The sequence below is a fragment of the Prionailurus viverrinus genome, chromosome B2, assembly GCF_022837055.1.
Source record: "Prionailurus viverrinus isolate Anna chromosome B2, UM_Priviv_1.0, whole genome shotgun sequence".
NCBI lineage: Eukaryota > Metazoa > Chordata > Mammalia > Carnivora > Felidae > Prionailurus > Prionailurus viverrinus.
The window spans coordinates 76569154-76593581 of record NC_062565.1 but is presented as its reverse complement, the minus strand read 5'-3'; the positions used below and the strand labels follow the sequence as shown (position 1 = coordinate 76593581).

Here is a 24428-nt window from a genome sequence, read left to right as displayed (position 1 = left end):
CTAATCCCAGGAGCATGAGAATCATGAGTTCAGATCAGGAAAACTATTAATTTCTAACTGTCTGCTATCAGTATCACTTCTCCTTGTTTTTAGGGCTGCTTCTTTTTTATGTCTTTCTGAAACTGTAACACGTAATCCATTGGTTCTTGTGCAGAGTTGGCTCTTGGGTACAGTGGCAATTTACCACGATCTTATTCCTCAAAAACATTTATTGAACACCCCATGTGTGCAGCATTGTGTTTGGTTGTAGGGATATAAACGTGAATAAGACCTAACTTCTGTCTTGGAAATGCTTATCATTTTGCTTCAATCAGCTTTAGTGCTATGTTATATCATATCACCGTCCTGTGTTTTTCAGGGTTCCTTTTTGGTCTGTGGGAGTAAACGGGAGTTTTGCCTTGTGTATTAATTATTGAATTGCTAGGTAACAAACCATCTCCAAATTAATGGCTTAAAACAACTATGATTTCTTAGTGCTCACAAGTATATTATGGATGGGCTTGAGCATTGTGCTGACCTGGCCAGCTTGGACGAACTTGGCAGGGCTTACACTGTCATCTGTCATCAGCTGATGGCTCAGTGGGGACTGACGCAGTCTAGGGTGGTCTCACTTCCACGCCCGGTGATTGGCTGGCTCTTGGTTGGAGTGATGGGGTTGACTGGGCCACATTGTCTCTCATCATCTGGAGAGCTAGCCCAGGCTCATGTGAAGAGTGATGACAGGTTTCCAAGGAAGCCAGCAGCAGCATGCAAGACTGCTCAGGACTTAGGCTGACAAATGGTACAAAGTCCCTTCCTCTGTATTCTGTTGGCCAAAACAAGTCATAAGGCCATTTCAGATTCAAGAGCTGGAAAGTCACATAATAAAGAGTATGGATGCGGGACAGAGTGAAGAATTGGACCTATTTTTGCAACCACATCCTTTTTATTCTTTATGATGGTCTAGAAAGCAACCTGTCATATCCTTACACCTTATTGAATTTTATGAACCTTGCCCATGAATCAGTTTGTCTCTGACAGTAACCTGGATCTACCTTAATATGTATGCATCATCATCTCTAAGGCAATATTATAGATTAGGAAAAAATCTGTGTTAAAAAGAAGGACACGTTGCAGAAAAATTTCTCAAATCTTTCAATATGTTTGTGTGCCTGTGAATGGTTTTTGCATTTCCTAATCTTATTTGATCTTATCTTCAAGGGGTCACGTGTGATCCAAGGATCAGTTGGTGGAAAATGGTGTTGCAAGCTGTGTTTCCAGTCTTGGGCATTCACCTATGAAGTGCAAGCTGTGGCAAGAATCAACCTTCTAGATCAAAGGGATATAATCACAAAAGAAAAGGACGAAGGTAAGGGAGGGGCATTTACACTCTTGGAACACCCAAACTTTTCCAATGAGGGAGTAAATGCCTCCATGTGGCTTCACAGCATCCTCAAATGCCTGAGAGGGAAATCAGACCCTCTTCTCCTGCATGCTTGCTCAATGCCACACTACTGGTCAGTGTCACAGTTGAGATCCCACGGCTCCAGCTAACGCACAGAGTGGATGGATGTTCAATACAAGTAAGAGTTATTTGGTATTTTATTTTATTTTAATTTCAGAGAGAGAGAGAGAGAGAGAGAGAGAGCAAGCATGCATTTCAAGCAGGTTCCACACTCAGCACAAAGCCCAACATAGGGCTCAATCCCATGACCCTGGGATCATGACCTGAGCCGAAATGAAAAGTCAGATGCTCAACTGACTGAGCCACCCAACCCAGGTGCCCCAAGAGTTGTTTTGTTTTTTAAAAATTTCTTTCGTAATAAAAAGATGAGACTCTTGATTTTAACAATTAAGCTTAGTCGTGATACTATTCGCACCTATCCTAGTGACGCTGGACAAACAATTTACTAATTCTGGCTTCAGTGCCCCTATTAGCAAATTAAGACACTTAGATTAATTAAATAATTATTATTATAAGAGAAATGTGTTAATCACTTACTGGGTTAAGTTACCAGGCTCTTCCAGGTACTAAATCATTAGTGAAGACCGTACTCCTACTTTATGTCAGCAGTTTTTCCAGGAACTGGTCTACAGAGAAGTCTTCTGTTCCTACGAACTGCCATTCTAAGGGAGGTAGGAGGCGTCTAAGAAAATGTAAAACACTTGTGAATGCAGCTACAGCTTTTTGTTGTTGTTCTCATGGCCCCAAAAGTTACCTGTCACATCCCTATATCTTAACTGTGTTTCAACTAGTGAATTAAATCAGGGAATATGACAGTGACCTGGGGGGCTACTTTTCTATTAGGAGGTTGGAAAAGCCATGAGGAAGTGGCTCTTAAAGAACAAGAAGCCAGTATGCATAGTCAGAGAATATTCCAGGAAGGTGACACAAGATGCTGGCTCCAGGGGAGTTTGAGAAAGTAAAAGAAAGCAGCAAATGTGAGTAAGGGCAGAGTAGACAAGGCATCAAGGGATGGCCTGAAGAGTCTGGTGTGAAGCCCTGGGGCTAAATCATGGAAGGTTCTGGAAGCCAGATGACAGCATTTGGATTGTATCCCAACTGCCTGGGAAGCCATCACAGGTTTTTAAGCATGGGAGTGGTATGATCTTATGTATGAGCATTAACTGTATTAACCTGTCTGTTGTAGAATGCATGGATTACAGGGGACAAGAATGGAAGCAAGGAGATCATCCCCGGGCTACTATAGTGGTTTAGGTGGGAGATGGTGGCAGCAGGGTGGCTCGAGCAGAGGTGCAGAGGGGTGAATATACCTGGGAGTTGTTTCAGAAGTGAAGTTGAAAGGACCTGATGAGGATGCATTAAACCTGAGGAGTGCAGGAAAGAGAGGAGGTGAGGATTATCATTCAATTTGGAGTTTTGAGCAATTGGGTCGAGGTGGTTTTATTTGCTCATGGAGGTTGAGAAACCGGCAAAAAAGAAAAAAGTCTGCTTTCACCACAGTAAGAGTGTGTGAAGACTGAATGTTCCAAAGTGGCCACCACAGTCTCTTACAATGTGATCTTGCTATTTGCCCTGCAAGAAGTACAATGTAATTCCCTATGAATCTGGGTTGGTCTTAGAGACTCCCTTATAACCAGAAGGTAGTGGAATTGATGCATGACTTCCAAGGTTAGTCCAGAGGAAGCTTTGCAGAGGAATGCAGACCTCTGAAAACAAGGTCCAGCTTTTTCCTGGCTTCTAAGAGAGGGGACTTGATCGGGGGCTGTGGCTCCCCTTGCCTTACCGGGGCTTGACAGGGACTGACCCTCAGAGCAGCCTTCCACCAAGGAAACTCTGGGGCTGGTCAGCTCACCTCAAGCCTCATTCCCTTGCTGCTGTCCTCTCCAGACCACTATCCTCTCTCCCTTATCTGCATGATGCACATCTCCAGTCAAGCCCCCATCCTACAGGCCCCCATCCTCTGCCACACTCACACCCCACTCCCACTCAGCCTCTCAGTTCCCCTAGCCCGCCCTGCCTCTGTCAAACTTCCACCCCCACCTCTTGCTCTGGGTCTTTTATTTACTAAGAGCCTTTTCTGAATATGTATTCTACACCCTTCTCACCTTAATCAGACCCGATTTTCCCTCTTGACATCATTTGCCTCCATCTCAAGCACAGGGCCTGACTTCTTGGGTACCCAGAACTCTGTGCTAGAAAGAGGGGCCAAAAGGGATCCTGCTTCATCTGCCGCCCCCTTGTCTTAAATAACCTTCCTTCTTCCTCCACCAAGCCTGCACCATGTGGCCAAGCCATCTCCCTCTTGCCCTTGGCAAAGTACATCTTTGGACTAGAAGACCACCTCCATACTCTTTTGGGGTCTCTCTCACAGTTTCTTCTATACCCCATATCTTTTCCTCTTCCTAAGCAATTTCACTTAAAATAATTTTACGTGAGCACTATTTTTTGAGGTGGAAACATGGCAGTGAATAAAGGTGCTTCATTCTTGCCCTCACGTAGCTTATAATCAACTTCGGTGTCTATATTCATATTGATTACTTACCCAGATAGCTTGCACAAAGCCATTTAATAGGAGCTAAAGAAAGTATTTGATTGTAAAAACTGTGTTTCTTCTTTTTGCATTTGTTCCAATATACATATATGGAACACATATATGCTTATATAGACTGCATACTCCCTTGTCTGGGCCTCTGTAGCCCTTCGACCATTTTCCTATTTATGATGCTTTTGTTACTGTGTCAGTATTTCAGGTATGCGTCTACTCCTAAAGCACACCCTGAAGAATATCTTGAGGGCCGGAACCATGTCTAACTCACCTTCCTTTTCTTTCCCACCTTTGCTTAGTACCAATAATGGCTCAGTGCATCTAATATATAATTTATTTTATGGATTATTACAAAACTATACACTTAAAAGTGAAAGGTAAAGTTATTATCAATGTCATGCTCTTTCTATGATAACAGAAAGTCCTCTTATTAACACATATTTTGCACATAATTTCTCTCTTAGGTGCAAAAGCAGATGACCATGGCCTCAGTAGCTAGGGGTTGTTTCCAATACTCTTAGAAAGTTAGAATCAGCTCCAAATAACACTTTCTGGCGATGTCTACTATTTGAGTGTGTGTGTTGGGGCGGAGTGGGGGGGAGAGCTGGGGAGGGGAAATGATAGACATAAAGACTTTGGGCAAATTCATGTTTTAAAAACATGATATATTTGCTGACTGTATGACATTTTTGTCCCATGGTTTACTTTTATTTACTTTGTTATTGTTTCTTATTCCCACTGAAGAGGGAAACACTCAAGTTGTACTGAAGAACCTTATGGGTGAAGCAAGGTCTTCAGTGGGAAGCTCCTTTCTCAGCTCCTTTGTACAGTCAGGGGGTAAAATCTACCCTTGCCAGCTGGGAACGCAGCCCACAGCTCTGACAGAGAGGCATTGGAGGGTGTGATCTCCCTTTGGAGGAAGCATGTTTCACGTGTGTCTTATCCATATCAGAGAGGAACGTAGAGAGGCATGTAGGCGTGTGTTGGGCTGCCTGACACACCTTTCCGTGGAGGATCTTTCTTACACCTGTCTCCACTTACCTGAGTGTCAGAGCTGGGGTTTATTCTAGGTTCTTCCAGTGGCTTTGCTGAGGGCCCGGGCAGGAGGCCTGAGGTCGATACACTGCGAGGATCGTTTGGTGTGGCCATGTTTGTATGTGTTCACATGTGTTTCTGTGTGTTGAATATGAGTGCTCTGTATCCTTGCCAGAGCATCCGGCAAAACACAGACATCTCCATGGAAAACTGTATCTGATCTTTGAAGTTTTCTTCATGGTTCGCAAAACCTATGTGGGAGTTTACTGATTCTTGACATCTGAAGTTTGGGCAGTGGTCCTAGGGTCTTCTCATTAGTAATCCCACACTGGAAATGCCATTATTAAGTGAAGACAGATTATACCACCCGAAAACCGCCATGTGTCTCTCATTTAGCTTCTTGCAATAGCATCGCAGTTAGGATAAATGGCCCAACTCCTTCTTGGAGCTGCCCTAGAGAGCACCAGAGCCTGTCTTGGTGGGTGAGAGAGTCTCATCCTTTACCTCTGGAGCAGAGCACGGACTGAGTGATAAGCAGATTTCAACAGGAGTAAAAACCACCTCTCCCAATCTAAATCGCAGAGCTCCAATCAAGGACCTTGATGACAAGTGAAATTAAATAAAACATGAGCGATGAAACACTGTAATATGTTTACGGTGAGCTAGTCCAGACAGCTGATAATTAACTGTTGCCCAAACAGCAACTTGGCAGTGCATGGCTGTAGCCAGGACACAAAGCAGTAGTGAATTGAAAGTCCTGGTAAAGATCTTTGTATCCTTGGAAGGAGCATGTGTCCAACAGGAAACCTTCAAGTGCATAGGCTACCTCTGGGTCTGGATTCTGACCCCTTGTTGGTTTTCGGCTCACACATTCCGATCTGCCGTGGTAATGCTGTTTATGCTGGGCAGTCCCAAAGCAAATGTCTCTGTGTGTTTTTTTCCTGGACTACCACCCACAGAACCTACAAAATCTGAAAACAAATAAATGCAGATGCACACAATTTAAATAAGTTAAAAAACATGTTTTTATTATCTGCCTCGATTCTTACACTTAAAATAGTTTTGGTTTGAATCCTCTCCATACCCCTGTTTTTGCTGAATTTGAAGCAATACTGCAGAGAAGAAAGATAGTATTTAGAAAAGGAAACCGATTCTTCAAATGAGCTGAAATCAAATTCACGTATAATAAGAAGCCAAGAAACTAAAAGGAGGCCTTGAAGATCCCTGGACTGTTTGCAATCTCAGCTTTCTTATCTGTGAAACGGAGCTTGGATCAGATGACCCTGTGGTTCCTTAGCTCTTCTGCTTCATGGACTATTATTGGAATAGTATTCAAAGAATGTGCACAAGTTAAGGCCAAACACATGTGATTTCAAATGTGATTCAGAAATAGAATGAGTGATCGTACAATATAACCCCTAATCCAGATTTCCCCCATGCTTCCAGAGCTGTGTACATAGAGGTGATAGAGCCAAATCTCAGAAGGCCAGAATCTGGTTGATCAGACTTTTCAACTGATGACATGCTAATAAGGATGGGGCTGCTTTGCATTATATTAATTTTTGTCCTCATTCCATTCCCCCCAACCTCATCAGCACCCATTCTTCTGTATGTCCTTGCAATCCAACTTCCATTTATTTCTATAAAATGTGTACCCTTGAAAAATGTATAGTATTACTATGTTTTTTAAAAATTTCCAGGGGTGCCTGGGTGGCGCAGTCGGTTAAGTGTCCGACTTCGGCCAGGTCACGATCTCACGGTCCGTGAGTTCGAGCCCCGCATCAGGCTCTGGGCTGATGGCTCGGAGTCTGGAGCCCGTTTCCGATTCTGTGTCTCCCTCTCTCTCTGCCCCTCCCCCGTTCATGCTCTGTCTCTCTCTGTCCCAAAAATAAATTAAAACGTTGAAAAAAAAATTAAAAAAAAAATAAAAATTTCCATAAGGAATATTTGCTACAAATCTGTTTTACTTCTTTAAGTTATGCTTCAGGTATCTATGCATGTTGATATATACATCAAAGATATATGTGCGTATATACACTTCTCAAAACGACTCTCATTTCATTTAAGAAGAGTTCTTCAGACCACAGACCAACAATCATCCCTTTGAGGTGGTGGCCGTGGGTGCCAAGAGAAAAAGGTATCTTGGTCTGGGTCAATGGCACTAAAAATGCTCATTTCCCCAGCTTTCCATCCTTACATGTTCTCCTCTCATCTCTTGTGACATTTGTTTTCTTCCCAGTCCCTGGGGATTGTCTTCAAGCAGTTGATTTTAGGGATTTGCAGAGTTTGCAATGTGATACTACTTCTCTTTTATCTGAAGGCTATTCCTCCAGGGGAAAAGCGGTGATTTCCTAAAAGTCCGTGCAAATGTGAAGAAAAGCTGTGTGTTTCTGGTTGTTGTTGTTTTCTACAGTGCAAAACAAAAATAGTGAAGAAAAAATACATCTCATTGCTTCTGATCACTGCATAGTATTCTGTTCATTGCATGTATGCCCCATTTTATTTATTCATTTCCTTATTGATGGAACTGTAGACTTCCTTGATTTTCACCCATAACCCTGCAGAGGATATCTTTATACAAGTCTGTGGGCATCTGCATGGAAATTATAACAGGACAATGTACTCAGGAATAGAATCGCTGAGTCCTAGGGTATCTGCATATTTAACTGCACTCACTGCTATGAGACTATTCACCATGAAATGAGTTCAGACATCCATCAGCAGTCCATGATGGTTCTTATTTCCACACACCTTTATATGATTTGGCTTTCCAATACTTGACAGTGTGATGGGGGTAAATAGTATCTTATTGCTATTTGAATTTGCATCCTCTAATTACTCTGGGGATTGAGTATCTGTTATAGATTTGACAGAAACAATTCTGTGTTCACCACACCATTCTCTTTTCTAGACAAGTGGAAAAGATACATTTTACAGCTTCTGTTATAATTATTACAAAATGCTTGTAATACTCAAATTATTTGTAATATTTGCAAATCATTAACAATTTGCAATAATTTCATAAATTTGTAAATTATTACAGTTACAAAACTTCCATTACATGTATGTTCACATAAATGAGTCTGGGCCATCTGAATGTGATGGGAGTGTGATTAATATTAACATTTGCTATTTTCTGGGAGATTCTTACTTGGCTTTTCTTCTCCCTCCTCTATATAATTGTGGGTGGGGGGAAGTGGCAAGCCATTCTCAGTCTTGTCTTAAGGAATGTACCATTTGCAAACATCACATCCTGACCCAGGGGTTGAGAGACCCGACAATATAACAATATATTATAACAATGTAACAATAACATAGGGGCTCTCACTTTACAAAGTTTCAACCAAAACTTGACAATGAGCTGTATGGGAAAATACATTATTTACTAAGGTTTCTTCCAGTTTAGGAAATCTTTATGATATTATACTCAGATTCAGGGAGGAACAAAAGTAGTGAACTGCTTTCAAGGAAGGGCTATCCAATGGTATCTGAAGTTGGCACTGGTGTGTAATCAGATTAGTGGTTGCAGCCTTCCTTAGAAGCCAACAAGGAGAAACAATCTGGCTTGGGCTTTACTAAAAATTCTATATTTATAATGCTCTGTCTTAGAAATTCACTCTTTAGAAAAATTATGTTTATTCTACGAAGCATCAAAATTTTAGGAGTAAGGAGGTGTGATCACATGTGAGCAGTTATTCAGTATTTTACCCCAGTGGATATGCAGCCCAAAAGGTTTCTTGAGTAAGTTTCACTATGTTAAGAAATAAAATTTTATCTGTTTCTGACAGGAGGGAATAACAGTCTTACCCTTAAAATAACACAGTCCATTGTATTTATTTTCTTGGATACACTTCATTATCCAACATCAGGCACATTTCTTTGCTCTAGGGGTTTATGATGCAACACATGGCCCTTGATTGCCTTATTGTGCACAGCTGCCAATTATTATTTTGTTCCTGTTTAAGAATTTGCGTTGTCTTTGGTCTAAAGCTGGGCATCAACAGAATTACTGGAGTGAATACACAGTGTATTTTTAAAAGATTCAAAAATATATATGGCCATAATTTTAGTTATTTCCAAAAGAACTTCCACCCCTCCCTGCCTCACACCCATATTAAATTGAGAGAAAAAAAAAACACAGTCAAACTCTTAAACTTGAGTTTTTTTCAGTTCCTCAAATGTTTACACCATGAGATTAATACAGTTGTTTACAGGGTAGTCTCCAAAGTTGAGTGCAAAATTCCCGTGGGTTGAACAAGCAGCCCAGTGGAAGTGGAACAAGCACTTCCCAGTGCGAGAAGAAAATGTCAGAACTTCTACTCATCTATTTTTTAATCTAAAAATTAAGAAAGAATTAAGTATTGCTAGTATTTACTGTTGATATTGGCCCCTTGCTTTGTCTGCCATGGTGCCGTGAGCAGGGTTTCCCGAGGGAATGGGGTGTCCACTTTTATTATAAAGCTTGGGAGCGCCTGGGTGGCTCAGTCGGTTAAGCATCCGACTTCGGCTCAGGTCATGATCTCGCGGTCCGTGGGTTCGAGTCCCACGTCGGGCTCTGTGCTGACAGCTTAGAGCCTGGAGCCTGTTTGGAATTCTGTGTCTCCCTCTCTCTCTCTGACCCTCCCCCATTCATGCGCTGTCTCTCTCTGTCTCGAAAATAAACATTAAAAAAATTTTTTTTTAAAGTTTGAACTGGACAAGTTCTCACAAAATGGACAAGGAGCTTGACGTGATTCTGAGAAGGAACAGTAAAATGAAGATGGCACTAATAATGCAAGCACTGGCAGGTCTGGTGCTGATCAATGCCTAGTGCTTAGCCCCAGTCCTTCATTAGGTTGGTCAGATTGGACAAGAAGGTGACAAAACTAAAAATTACCGAGAAGACTATTCAAAGGGTGGGTTTATAGGCATTCATATTAATGATGATCCTACCATGAGCATATATTGTACTTTGAAATATAGAGACCCTTACAAAGGAGCAAAGGACCCCCAGACATTTACAGATCCTTGGTAGCTGACCTCTTGGCTGGACTCAACACCTGCGTTCCTTTGCCTTCATCATATCTGTTCATTGTCCCACCTGCTGGCCGGGCACTAATACTGTACTTTATGAAACCTAGGTGCCACTTGACTACAGTCAAGGTCATTTCTATGGAAGGGGACTGGGTGTGGAGTGTCAATGAATCGCTGATGCACCTAGAAACGGAAAAACAACTAGAAATTTCATGATGGGCAATAGCACCATCTTAAATGCAAAGGTCTGGTACCATTAGCTGGTACTGAAATTTTATTAGGGGCATAGAAAGGCACAGAAACAGAAAAGTATGATATATAATAAAATCTATACCTAAAATGAGCCTCAAAATATTTTTCAATCATATAAAAATGTTAGGTGATAAGAAAATATTGCGTCAATTTAATTGGTGCCATGTTTTCCCCTTAATGGGGCATAAAATAATGATGGAACTTAGCTGTAATGAAATCTAGTAGTAATTCTACATGTCTTGCCCTTCATCTCTGAAGCAAGTAGGAGACAAAATTCTACACCAATTACAGATTTGGTGGAAGAAAATAACCTCAACATCCCATTACTGTTTCTTTCCAATTAAAGTACTAGATTTTATATGTCCTATTAAAATATTCTCTCTCACCAGGTAGCTCTTTAGCTCCCCCCTGCTTCAGAACCCCCAACATGGTCTGTCAAAAAGTCGTGTGGGCATAAGAGGTATAATAAGAAAAGTATGTGCAAGGAGAAATGAGAGCTGACAACTGACATGCCACCCACTTCCCACTAAATGATAGTGGTTATTTGCCAAAACCGTGGGGATTAAGTCCCTTACATAACCTTTTATATCACCTTTAATAAACATGGCATACAAATCACAAACAGACCTCAAACAAATCATTGTAATGCCCTTGAGAGTTGCAAACACTGATTCATCCAAAGTTTAAGAAAGTTTTGGTGATAGCGATGTGTTTTAATGTGTTCACCTCCAGACCAAAATTCCCTTCTTCCTGGATTAAAACTGTTCCACGTTTAAGTGGGTATGGGTAAGAACATCAGATTTAGTGGAGTGATTAATGGTATAATAAAAAGCTGGGTACCAGTTAGGTTGAGACATTAAAATGTTACTTTTTTTTTCAGTATCCCCAGAGTAAGAAATTCCAGACCAAAGTCAAGGCTGGACAGCTTCATGGATTAGCATCTATTAGATGTTTCATACTTGGAGCTTATACCGTAAAGTAGCATGGTCAACACACCAGCTCTTACACATAGCACAAGGACTACACCTGCATACTCTTGATTTACTTTAATGTTTTCTTTCCTACCCCAAGACTGGAAAAAGCACCAGTTTTGAGATTGTGTCTGATTTTTCATCCCTTGTGTGTTCCTACAGCTTTTTCCTTCCATGAGTCTTTAATAAAATGGCTGAACACATTTACTTTGTTCAAATTTGTCTTTTTACCTTGAACAACTTTCTCTGTAAGCAAGATCTCTTTCTAGCCAGTCCCAGAGAGGAGTTCTGTGTATAATAGACAAACTTGGTCCTCTAAATCTCTTAGGCTTTTATCAATAGTGCACACTTGGCAAATTGTATGTTGATACCTTTGCGTGGCACGCATGTCTTTTCTCCTTGGTTAAAACTGAGAGCAAACTGACAGCAAGAAGCCTGTCACCACATATGACATAACAATTCATGCAGTTGCTAATTTAGTTTTTCTTCTCCCTATGTCTCCCCCCTACCCCCAGCCCCTTGCCCAAATAAAGTTTTGCTTTTGAGTACAAACTTGCTCACAGTCATTTGCTCTCCTTGAGTTTTGTAAATACCTGAACTCACAGAAGAATTATGCTGAATTATGCCGAATTATTATGTCTCTAGAAGAGAAGGGAAGGAAAGGGAAGGATGTGCTCAAGAACAGGAAAAATGGGGGCGCCTGGGTGGCTCAGTCAGTTGAGCATCTGACTTCAGCTCAGGTCATGATCTCATGGTTCATGGGTTCAAGCCCCATGTCAGGCTCTGTGCTGACAGCTTGGAGCCTGGAGCCTGCTTCAGGTTCTGTGTCTCCCTCTCTCTCTGCCCCTCCCCTGCTCATGCTCTGTCTCTCTGTCTCAAAAATAAATAAACATTAAAAACGTTTAAAAACTAAAAAGAAGAAGGAGGAGGAAGAGGAGAAGGATGAGGAGGAGGATAGAAAGAATGGCAAGAGAAAGCTACTTCCTAGCTTGGGAAAGTAGAGAGGAATACAGGTATTTCCGCTAGTGGGGAAATTTGATCCTGAGAACTTTGGAGGAAAGGGCAGAGCCTCCGAGGGAAACACAAGGGCATATCTAGGGAAGCTGGATCTCACACATGGGGGAACAATTTTGGCAAACATTACTGCACTCACATGCAATCCATCAGCAAACTGGACTTCAGGCTTGGATACTTGAGTATATCCATGATGACGATGGACTGAGGACGAGACACTCTTCCTTATCTGGTAAGTATCACTGGAAACTACAAGTTTTCGTGAGACAATTAGGGAAGGGGATGGAGCCTCAACAACGACAAGACAGCTTCCCACCAGCTTGACCAAATGGGAACTTCGTAATAGTTTACAAAACAAAAAAAACCCCAAAAACTAAAGAAACACACTCTTTTGTAGTCACATTTGAGTTGGTACAATAATACTGTACCTGCTAAATAGGAATTTTTGTAGTTAGATAAATTCCTACTAGTGGGCTCTGAAATCATAGAAATATTACTCATGTAGCACACTTACTGAGAAAGTATTTATTTATTTTTTTAGAATGTGTTTGTTTTTAAAAGCCTCAGAACTAATTTCGTAGTCTCTTATCCAAGTAGAAAATTGCATGACATATCTGATAATCAGCCTGATGGATAGTCCCTAAAGAAGAATTTTTGTCATTCACTTGGGTGGTGAAATTATGTGTGCATTGTTAAGTTGGCAGTTGTGATTTTGGAAAGTAGCATCTGGCAAAAGATATAACACCAAAATATACTATGACTGTGATAAGCTGGAAAAGTGGTGTGAAGTACTCATAATTAACTAGATGTGAAAAAGAATCAGCAGAGAAGAGAAAGAGAGAGAGATTGAAAGCAAGACTCTTTAAGAGTATAGACTGTGTGCATAAATAATGGGCAGCATTTAGTTACAGGGTAGTCAGGGTAGAAAACGATCTGTCACAATAACAGGTTCTCAGAGAGTAACTGCTCTTAGCAGAGCAGGTATAATACTGTGAACAGTTTATCAGAGGATGACCTCTTCATGCCTTCACGTATTTATTCCCTCAAAGAGAACCCGGACAGCTCTTGGAGTCACACTGCCAAGGTTTGAATCCTGGCTCAGATATATATTTTTTAAATGTTTATTTATAGAGAGAGAGGGAGAGAGATAGAGAGAGAGAGAGAGCATGCACACATTGGGGAGGGACAGAGAGAGAGGGGGAGGAGACAATCCCAAGCAGGCTTCATGTTGTCAGCACAGAGCTGAACAAGGGGCTCAATCTCATGAACTGTGAGATACGACCTGAGCCGAAATCAAGGGTCGGATGCTTAACCAACTGAGCCACCCAGGCACCCCTTGGCTCAGATATGTATTACCTGTGTGACCTTTGGCTGATTTCTTAACCTCTCTGTCCCTTGATTTCCTTATTTGTGACATGGGGATGAAAATAACACTAATGCCACTGGATTGTTAAAAGATTTAATAGAGTTGATATTTATAAAGCACACAGAACAGTTTCCAGTCAAGCGAGCGCTATATAAGTATGTGTTAAATTAAACACTTTCACTCAACATTAATTTATTACTACTAGATTTAAACCACTTCTTTGGGCACCATAAGGATGCCAAAACATATAAGACATGGTCCTTGTCTTCAAGGAGTTTACGACTTCACAGAGGAAACTCTGGAACTATATACAAGTCTGAAATTACTACTTTAAAAGTGTTTGGAAAGTAGGTCAGCAGAGACAAAAAGACGATTGAAGGATAGGGTTGTGCCATAGATCTTCCACGGTGACGATGTAAAAGGATTTCTGGTTTAGTCTGGAATGTAGGAAAATAGACACTTTTCTTCATGACTAGCTGTTCTCTGTTGGAATAGAAGTTGGAAATAAAAGTAGACCAGCGTTATTTCATGAGGATTTTAAGTTGGTGGAAGAAGAGCTTCCTGGCAGAGATAACTGTCACATGTAAGGATATGTGACATCCATGGGAGGTCTTGAGTATAAAGAGGCTGCCTCTCAGAGTCTTGCTCAATCAGTAGTATAGCAATAGAAAATGCATGATATATCCATTTTCATATAATACAGGTGAATTTAACATTATTAGCTCATTTATGGGTCTCAAATAATCTTATCAAGTATAAAAATTGGGGCGGAATACAAGTTTCAGTATTTTCACTTCAGATGCATTTTCCTGAATATCAGATAGTATTTTAATGTCATTTTTATACAGATTTTTGTGCTGTGAACTTTTAAGTATTGTATGCTTGGGAAACATCACCTCCATTTTCTCTGCGGATGGGCCCAGTGTGAACTGAAGTAAACCCTAACTAATCACTACTGGAGAATTCTAGCTGCCGCCAATCTAGATGAAATAATCTCTCTGCCACTTTTCACAAAGGGAAAGACAGATTTACCTACTGCTTCTTTATAATACATTTTTAATTTTTTTCAAAGCAACAGAAAGTTGGTAGGGTAGACCTTTATGCTGGGTTCCTACTGTTAGATTTTATGCAGAGCAACAAGGAGGGAAGAAGTCTGAGAGAGAAGCAAAGAAAGGAGAATTTCGACCAGAACACAACAGAAAAACCACTACCACGACAAATGATTTCTGCTGGAATAAAGAAAAATAAATAAGCCAACCAAAATCTAACAATAGCCAAACAAATTACAACAGGGAAGTTTTAAAAACAAACAAAAGATAAATAAGAAAAAATTTTAAAGGACAAAAATATTTGTAAAATGTGTTTTTAATGAAAATGAGAATTGCAGAAATAGCTCCCTTTTCTGAAATATCAATAATCATTGAGAGATGACAGCAGGGAAGAGTAAAAATGCAGGAATGTCTGGATCCTGCTTGGCACTGGACTCCATTCTCGAAGGCAGAAATAGAATGCCAATATGCTTTTTCATGAGAAATCTGAACACAGTGGATTCCTTCTCCCAGGGAAGCCTGGTGGTCGAACTTCAGCTGCCTTATAGCAAATTAGTCCGCTTGCACGCCCTTTTGAGACACTGGCATTTTATCACTGGGGCCACCCAGAACTAGGTAAATCCTTAAGGTTGGTCTCCCCACTGCCTTTGTACTAGCAAAGCAGGGTCTAGCTAACACTGGTAAGGTGGGATTTTTATCACCACTGCAGAACATGGGCATCCCAGCCTCCCCAGCCCCATCCAACTGTGCGCCTCAATGTCAAACAGAAAGCCCCTGAAATTCACATCCTGAAATCTCCAGAAAACCCAGAACAGTATGGGTTGAATTTTATAAAGAGTTCTTGCTCTACTTGTAAAAATTGGAATTACTTGGCTGTCGAGAAGGTAGGATTTGGAAGTTGGTGTTAATGTCAACTGACCTGGCATACTGAATTACTGGAAGCTAACTTGGGAGTGGAAAGTTGTGATGAACTGGGGCTTGGATAAACTACCTCTGGGTGATTTCTTGTATCTCACTTTATAATGCCCAGCGTGTATCTCCACATCTTTTTGGAGACTCTTATGGACTGAATGTGTCCCTCCCAGGTGCATATATTGAAGTACTAACCCCTAAAGTGACTGTATTTGGGCATATGGCTTTTAGGAGATAAGGTTAAATGACATCATTAGAGTGGGTCCTAATCAGAGAGGGTTGAAGAGGATTAAGAAGAGAGCGATCTCTGTGCCATACGAAGATCCAGAGAGAAGGGGGCTGCCTGTAAGCCAGGAAGAGAGCTCTTATCAGAACCTGACCATGGACACCCTAATCTTAATTTCCAGCCTCCAGAACTGTGAGAATATTAATTTCTGTTGTTTAAATTACCCACCCAGCCTACGGTATTTTAAAATGGTAACCTGGGTAGACTAGACAGAACCAGACCTACCCAAGGTCCTAATTCTAGCCCTGAAACATGTTAGCTGTGTGACACTAGGCAAGTCACTTCCCTTCTCTGATTCTCAGATTTTTCATCTGCAAAGTAAGAATAATAGTAATCTTTTATAGGAATGCTGTCAAGATTAAATAAACTGATGAACTGACAGTGACTGTTACATAGCAAGTGATCAACAGTCAACAATTAGTGTAACTTATCGCCTGAAAATGTTACAAAAGACTTTTCCCCCTCCAAAGAAATATGAAACCATAAATTAGGTTTTTTTTAATTTTAATAGAATCCTGCTTTGGTAAATACAATTAGATCCTTTAAATTTAATAGAATCCTGTTTTGGCAAATACCAAAAGTCCAGAAAAAGGAAAAATCCCTGATGTGTGTTAAAGGGACTTTTTACTGCCTTGCTGACCCAGAACAGACTGCTTTGTATATAGATTGACATATATGAACCTCATGGCAACCACAAACTAAAAACCTACAATAGACACACACACACACACACACACACACACACAAATAATAAAGGAACCCAAATATAACAAAAACCAAAAACTACTGGATAACCATTTAATGAGCCCTCCAAGATACTTTGGGCAATACAAGAGGATTATGGTAAACTTGTAGCCTCTGATTTATACCCATGAAACTTCGAAAGTTGTACTTAGCAATAAAAATTTAAATGCCAACAGAAAAGGTAATGAATGACACCAATGGATGAAAGAGCCCAGAGAAGGGATAGCTCACAGAAGCCTGGGGGTTCTGGACAATGCCTCTAGACAAAGATAAGGCAGGATCTAGAAGGACTAGCACAAGAGACAGAGGAAGCCCTGGACTGCAAGCACCAGCCTCCTTGGGTCTGGTGTGGGATGCCTAGCATGGGCATGATGTTTGAAAAATACATATTTGGTGCTTGGTTCAAGATGAGCTGGAGAAGACAAATTGTTGGAAGAGAAGATATGTGCTATTGACTAGTGACTGTGCTAGGCGCATCCTCCCCGTCTGCACATGGGGTAAGTCATTGACGTTCAGATGCCCATGGGAGGGATAGGAGGCAAAAGGTCATTCAAGCATGCAGGAGCAAAGATTGGCAGTGTGTGCAGGTATGGTTGTGTGCAGAATGCACAGGGCTTGGTGCTTGATTTGACCTCAGAGATGACTAACTCATCCAGCCTGAGATACTAGGAAAGGTGGTATCACTGTTTGACCCCAGAAAAAAAAATATAGAAAGAAACGAAAAAAAAACTGGTTTGAGGAGGGAGGTTGATAAATTAAGCTTTAGTCTCATGGGATCTGTACTTCTGGAAAGAACCAAGAAATTTTTTGAGCTCATAAGTAATTGATGTATTGATTTCAAAAAGCAATTCATCACATTCCCTTTCAATCTTTCTGTGTCTTGACTTTTTCCCCCTTATTTTTTTCCTTAATTTTTCATGACCTCGATTTCATGATTTATAAAGCTACAAAAACAAGTGGGCCTATTTTTATTTCTTTCTTAACACACTCCTCTCCCCATGTTTAAGTTATTAGAAGCAGCAGAAGCCATGTGGTTTTCTAAGACACAAAACCATTCCTCAGGAAGAATGTTAAAACTTTATTTTTAAATAAATATGGATAGTTTTCTGTCCAACCACTATTCTCTAAAATTTCCCTTTTGAAAATAGACTTAAGAGTTGTTGTTATTTTGTTTTGTTTTTTAAGAACGTAAATATCATGTTTGTCAAGAATGTTATTCTCCAGGGGCTCCTGGGAGGCTCAGTTGGTTGACCATCCGACTTTGGCTCAGGTCATGACCTCATGGTTGGCTCAGGTCATGACCTCATGGTTGGTGAGTTCAAGCTGGCATCGGGCTCTGTGCTGACAGCTCAGAGCCAAGAGCCTGCTTCAGATTCTGTGTCTCCCTCCCTTTCTGCCCCTTCCCCACTCATGTTCTGTCTATCTCTCTCTCAAAAATAAACATTAAAAATAAAGAAACAGACTTCTCTACTTAACAAATATTTATCATTACTGATTTGTATGTCTTTTTTTTCTTATATGTAGTATTGCCCCTTATATTAAAATCATTTATCATTACTGATTTGTATGTCTTTTTTTTCTTATATGTAGTATTGCCCCTTATATTAAAATCATTGCTAATCTGTACATGATGCCATGCTTGGTTCTGTGCCGTTAACTTAGACACTCAGACTATGGTCAGAAGTACTGAATTATTTTAGAAATTACTAATTATATATAGGTTAAAGGGTAATATGGGGAGGAACTAAATGCATCGATTTGGAATTTGGCATTAGAAGACAGTGGGGAACTAAGAAGCAAACTTGTTTGTGAGGAAAGAATTCTGGTGACTTAAATGTGGCACAATATGCCCATGTTCATTCTGCTCAGAGAGAATCAGCCTGATTAGTTTCCCATTCTGTGATTTAAAAACAGTGGCCACATTTGTGTCCAAGGAGAGAAGGAACAGTCTCCTCACACAGTCATTCTATTTTCATATTTCAGGTTACTTCTGTTCTTTCTGAGTATGTGTCATTCATTTATGATCTTTCTGTGTCGATGGATTTCTCCCAGTTGTCCTTTTACCGTTTGTGTATTTCATTCCCTCTCCCCAGGCGTGTGCACAATGCTCCTCCTCCATGCCGTCTGACCCCACTGATTTATCAAGTGTTCACTACCCTCGTCAGCAACCCCTCTCTTCACAGAATGAGTCAGCTCTCCAACTCTAGGTTACTGTCTGACTTGATCTGGTCAGTTCTGAAGATATTAGGTAATATTAGACCCATCTTTGGCCCCGTGGAATTACATTTAATATCTCTCCCCTGTTTTCTGCCATGCCAAAAAATCAATGTATAATAAAGATGAATAAATCATTTTTCTAACTGTAATAAGATCATTATATTTTAATTATTGAGCCAGAAGAATCTTTCCTCAGAGCAGATGTTGAACCCAGGTCATTTGGGAGAACACCAGGCAAACTCCCCAATATAGGATGACTGAGAAACAGTCTATGAGAAAAAAATCCTTCTACAGGATTTTAAGTAGAGATCTTGTAATTAAAATATAACGATACTATTTCTTTTGTTTTTCGTTATATATTCATTAGTATTTAGGGATGCTTTACAATTTTCAGACTGAAGGAATTAATGAGAATTATCTGAATTATTTCTGATCTAAGTTCTTTTTTTCTTATTACTATCCTCAGTAATTGTTAAAGTCTGATTCTTAGATGTATGCAATTAAACATGGGCTTATTAAGAAACGATGATTACAGAATAAAGGAAACCTTTTTGCCTAATGGTATCAACAGGCTAAATCTTTATAAATTCTTAAGGCTATGCACACCAGAGTCATTTTTATTATCATACTTTGATTAATAAAACAAAGTGCTAATAATACACATTAACCTAATTCATTCAAAGTCTAGAGCCAGAAAAATTAATTTTTAAAGTGATACCATGTTTAGATATTTAGATTTTTCTTATATATAATTTAGCAAGTAACTTTACTTTGATGCTACTGTGGTAGTCTTATAGTTGTCTCAAATATAGTTGATAAACATTTTAGTGATGTTCAAAACATAATCTTAACGTGTTTATTATACTTGAAATATGTCCAAATGAAACTCAGAAACCAGTCCTATTCCTCCTTGACTATTTGTACAAAGGCTCTGGAATAAGTTTTAGAATGTTTTAAGAAAATTGAAACATTTCACACATACAGTTCTGATTCAGGATACTTTTATATGGGAAACACATGTACATGACTTGTATTTATTAAATAGGCATTAGAAAAGAAACTTTCTGATTAACGTCCCCAGGGACGAAAATAAGCAAAATATTTCTCTTTCTATGAGCACATTCTTTGGTGTCTCCTTCAATTTTCCACCCCCAAGTAATTACCAAGTAATTCTAAATGGATGCCTGTGTACATGCATGCATGTGTGTGCACGCGCGTGTGTGCACATATTGCACACACACACACACGCATGCACACACACACACACACACACACCCTTCACTGCTGTGTTGAAAGAGGAATGAAAGAATGGGGTCATGTTTGAGCAGGACAGAAAAGGGTGAGATACACGGTCAAGAAAGGGCTAAAAGTTATCTGATAGAAACAGCATTTAAGAAAAAAAACAGAAACATTGTGAAAAGGGGGAGAAATTGAGGATATGGAAAAAAAGTTTAAAAAGAATCAAGAAAAAATCAGAATGTGATAAGGGAATGTTGAGGAAAGAGAAGGATAGAGGCACAAATGGATTATAAAAGATGAAAGAGAGAGAAAGAGAGAGAGAGAGAGAACCAGAGGGAATAGTGACCAAATGCAGGGGGGAGTCATTAAAAGGCTGAAAATTCCAAGCATATTAGGAGATAGAGAATAATGTTGAAGAAAAAAGATATCTGGGGGAAAAGGGGGGCTTAGAAATACAAAAATTCAGAAATACAAATTTATTGAAAGATTAAACACACTACGTCTTGAAAGAAGAGTAAAAGAGAGTTTCTGGTATTGTTTATAAAAATTAAAAATAGAAATTAGCAAAGCACTAGGCCTTTGAGTTGGAGCTCTGACATGAATAAATTCTGTGGCTCCTGGCAGGACACCGGTTGGTGGCTTGGTTTCTTCATTCATAAAGTGGAAGAGGATATTGGCCTTTTAAGGTCCTTTAAACACCAAAATTCAAAGAAATAAAACAGAACAAAACAATGAACTAGAAAAAATATTTAAAAATAAAATTCGTGTTTGGAACGTGTTTTTTTCTTGTCGAAATTTAGAGGATGTTTGAAAAGCATCTCAAGAAGATGGTCACAGATGCCATTTGCACACTACATGGCTGGTGTGGTTATACATGTGGACACACCAAATGTCTCACACATATGATTTAATTTTTCTGGCCCTGTTCTCTCATTTCACTATATATATATTCCAATCTCTAGAGAGTTGCTTTCTCTCTTTGGCTGTACGCAGAGGATCAAGATATGGGTCATTTGCAAGTTCAGAGTTGGAGGTAGACAGTGTAACATATGGAAGTGCATGGTTTCTTAACTGGAGATGAAACAGTCACAAATTGGGGCTAGGTAAAGGATTGATAAGGAGCCAGGAAGAACAAGAGAGCGAGCCAAGTTGAAGGAGTCATGGCTGCTCCTGGATGTACATTTGTAAGTCTTCCAAGGAGAAGAAGACTTGACTAGCTCCCAAAATAATGGACCTCTTTTTCACTTGAAAAATATTAGCTTCCACTTTTTCCTTTATCATTATCAATGCCTATATAATCAATTGCCCTTGAGATATGTTTTAAGCTGAATTTGGCAGTAAAAGTCAGCAGAATTACGTAAGCCACTGTATCCCTGGTTAGTAACAACAGAAAGAGACAAAGCTCACTTTGGATTTTTTTTTAGAAGTGAAAGTTCAATGTCTTATTATGGGGGGGGGCAGGCATTTAAGTTTCAAGCTCTAAGAGGGAATCTGAGAAAACAAAATTTTAAGAAACACATATGAGAGAGTCTCTCTTAAAACCTTTACAGGGTTCCATGGGAACTGGAAAAGGAAGCTTTGCATCATCTTGCTGGGCTAAACTTTCCTCTTGTTTCATTTACATTTTCTTTTTAAGACACATACATTATTGTGGTTCGTGAAAGGAAACTCTGACTCCTCTGTGTTTTAAGTCCTCCTTCAGCATCCTGATCCTGTGAGAGCATGGATGTCATCAAATCTTGTAGGTCTCTTTGGCAGCCTCTCAGGTTGGCAGTGCCTTTATGCCTTCAGGAGTGTACATCATGTGGGCTTTCTTAGTCTTTTCCCCAAGTTTCTGACATACCAGCACAACCATGAAAACCTCATTGGTTTTATTTCATAGCCTGGTTTGGGACCTGAAAAATGGAGGCTTTGCACAATAGGCACCAAACAATGCCAGCATCCAGCTAGATCAGAGTAGGTTTGTCAGAGTTTGTACTCACTTCATCCAGTATGGACAGAAGCTTTTCTAGGAAATAAGAAACTAAGCCCAAACACGTGATTCAAGCTGAGAAAAATGTATGTTGTGTGGACACCGTATTGGGCCCCTCAAGGGCTACTTTTAAGACCTGAGCATATGTGATGTTTTAGGTCAATGATGTGTCTCCACTCATCAACACCAGAGGTATGCATCGAGGCATTCAATCATTTTGAGCAAGATTTGACCTATATAAAATGCATCCAAGTTAGCATTTTAAAACATGTGCAGCCACTCTGGGGAACAGTATGGCGTTTCCTCAAAAAACTAAAAATAGAACTACCCTGTGACCCAGCAATTGCACCACTAGGTATTTATCCAAAGGATACAGGAGTGCTGATTTGAAGGGGCACATGCACCCAACGTTTATAGCAGTGCTATCAACAATAGCCAAAGTATGGGAAAAGTCCAAATGTCTATCGACTGATGAATGGATAAAAAAGATGTGGGAGATACATATATATATATATATATATATATATTTATACATATGCATATATATGCATATAAATACACACACACACACACACACCATTCCAAGTGAATGTTAGAAATGGGGTGGGGAAGGGGCAGGAGGTAGCAGAGAATTATGGTGGTTTTTGAAGAAACTTATTTTTTAGCTTAAAAAGCAGCTTTTTATAAAGAATCCCAAAAGGTCTTTAATCATTATTTTTCTTTCACTTTATTTCAATTTGTATATTCAGCAGCTACCTGATTTGGCCATGTCTTATACTCTGCCTCCTGGAGTACTTGACCCCATAGAAGACAGGGGTGCTGACCTTGGGGAGCTTGCAATCTTCTAAGAAAACAGCTAATTAAGGACCAAGATGCTTGCAGTATGACTTCAGGATAATTTATTAATCTGTAAACATGAGAATCAGATTAGGGCTTACTTTGTAGAGCAGTGGCATGAGGGTTATAATGAAATCGTGCATGATGTGAAGAACTTAGCACCATGCCAGGGACATTATAAATACTTTAAAAATATTACATGTGGCATTGTTAGTATTGTAATTATTACGCTATAGGGCAGGTTTCTTTCTTGGCTTCAGCAGCCTGAGACTAAAATAGTCATAATGACAAAAATGAGGAAAATACTTCTCTAGCTTGATCTGAAGAATTCTGGAAACTCCCTAGACCCAGTAAGTTCCCACTTTCTCATCAAGCTTCCTAGGGCCTCCAGCATATCTAGCCACTCTTTCCACAAAGATTTTTCAGTTTGTCTCCCAAGGAGGTGAGTCAGTCTACTTCGAGCAGGAGCACCTAGCCAATTGGTGTCCCCCAACCTGAAAAGCTCTGTTTCTTTGAAAGTGTATAGGTGGAAGAGACCACCTCATTCACTTTTAGCTGTGTTTCATTATTTTAGTAATAATATTAAATGAATTTCTTGTTTAATTGATGCAGAATTCCTGGGGGAAATACTCACTTAAATGAGCTTTGAATTTTATCTGACTATTCCTGGCGTAAAAGTCCTTAAAAGAAAAGAAGCCAAGGGGACTCATGAAGATCCAAAACGCAGAGGGTGACATCAGGGCACCGTGAAGCCTCACCTGGAGAACCTAACTTAGCCTTCGTGCGTAATGCCAAGTATCCCAGGTAGATCCTTCTCAGGGAAACTCGGGACTCATTGGAAGAGAGTTATTGATACAGGGGGCGAGACAGAGAATTTGTCCAGGACTTGAAGATAAGAGCTAGGATAATTTGCTATGGTGGGCAATGGGGAAACAGTTACAACCAGAAGGTTCATGAAATCTACTCACTGCCATTCTTTCTACTGTCAATTCACATGGTGGGCAGAAGGAGGTTGTTTTTAAACATTTTATAGAAATGCAAATGCAAAAAATGAAATACAATCGCCTGCATGTTAAATTTGCCAACTTTGGAAAGTTATAATATTCAATGCTGGCAAAGATAAGTTTCTACGTTACAGTTACAAAATAAATTAGGGCAACACTTTTGGAAAGCAATTTATTAATACCCAGAGCCATTAAAATCTTGTGCTCTTTGGCCCAGTAATCCCGCTTCCAGCAATCTAATCCAAAATGTAAAATAAGCCATACAGCCGAAGATTCATCACAGCACTGTTTATAATAATAAAAGGTTATGCAATCTTTAATATGTTAAATATGTAGACATAGAAAAACACTTAATATATAACATTTAGTGAAAAAACAGGGTCTAAACCTGTCACAACCATTTGAAAGTATCTTTAAGAAATAGAGAGGAGAGGCCAGAAAAAAAATGTAAATATTGTAATCATTGCAGTTAGGGAGGATGATTTGATTTTCTTTACGTTCTCTTTTCTGTAGGCTTTAGATTTTAAG

At 39.8% G+C, this 24428-nt stretch overlaps 1 long non-coding RNA gene across 2 annotated transcripts in view; it reads left to right on the top strand.

Moving 5' to 3' along the window:
• Nucleotides 1–11463, top strand: part of LOC125166228 (uncharacterized) — a 406738-nt gene extending 395275 nt beyond the window's left edge. For both annotated transcript variants that reach the window (XR_007152407.1, XR_007152406.1), the window contains 3 exons: nt 1201–1348; nt 1428–1562; nt 11170–11463. This is a non-coding gene — a long non-coding RNA (uncharacterized LOC125166228). The remainder of the gene's footprint in view (nt 1–1200; nt 1349–1427; nt 1563–11169) is intronic.
• The last annotated feature ends 12965 nt before the right edge of the window (nt 11464–24428 follow it).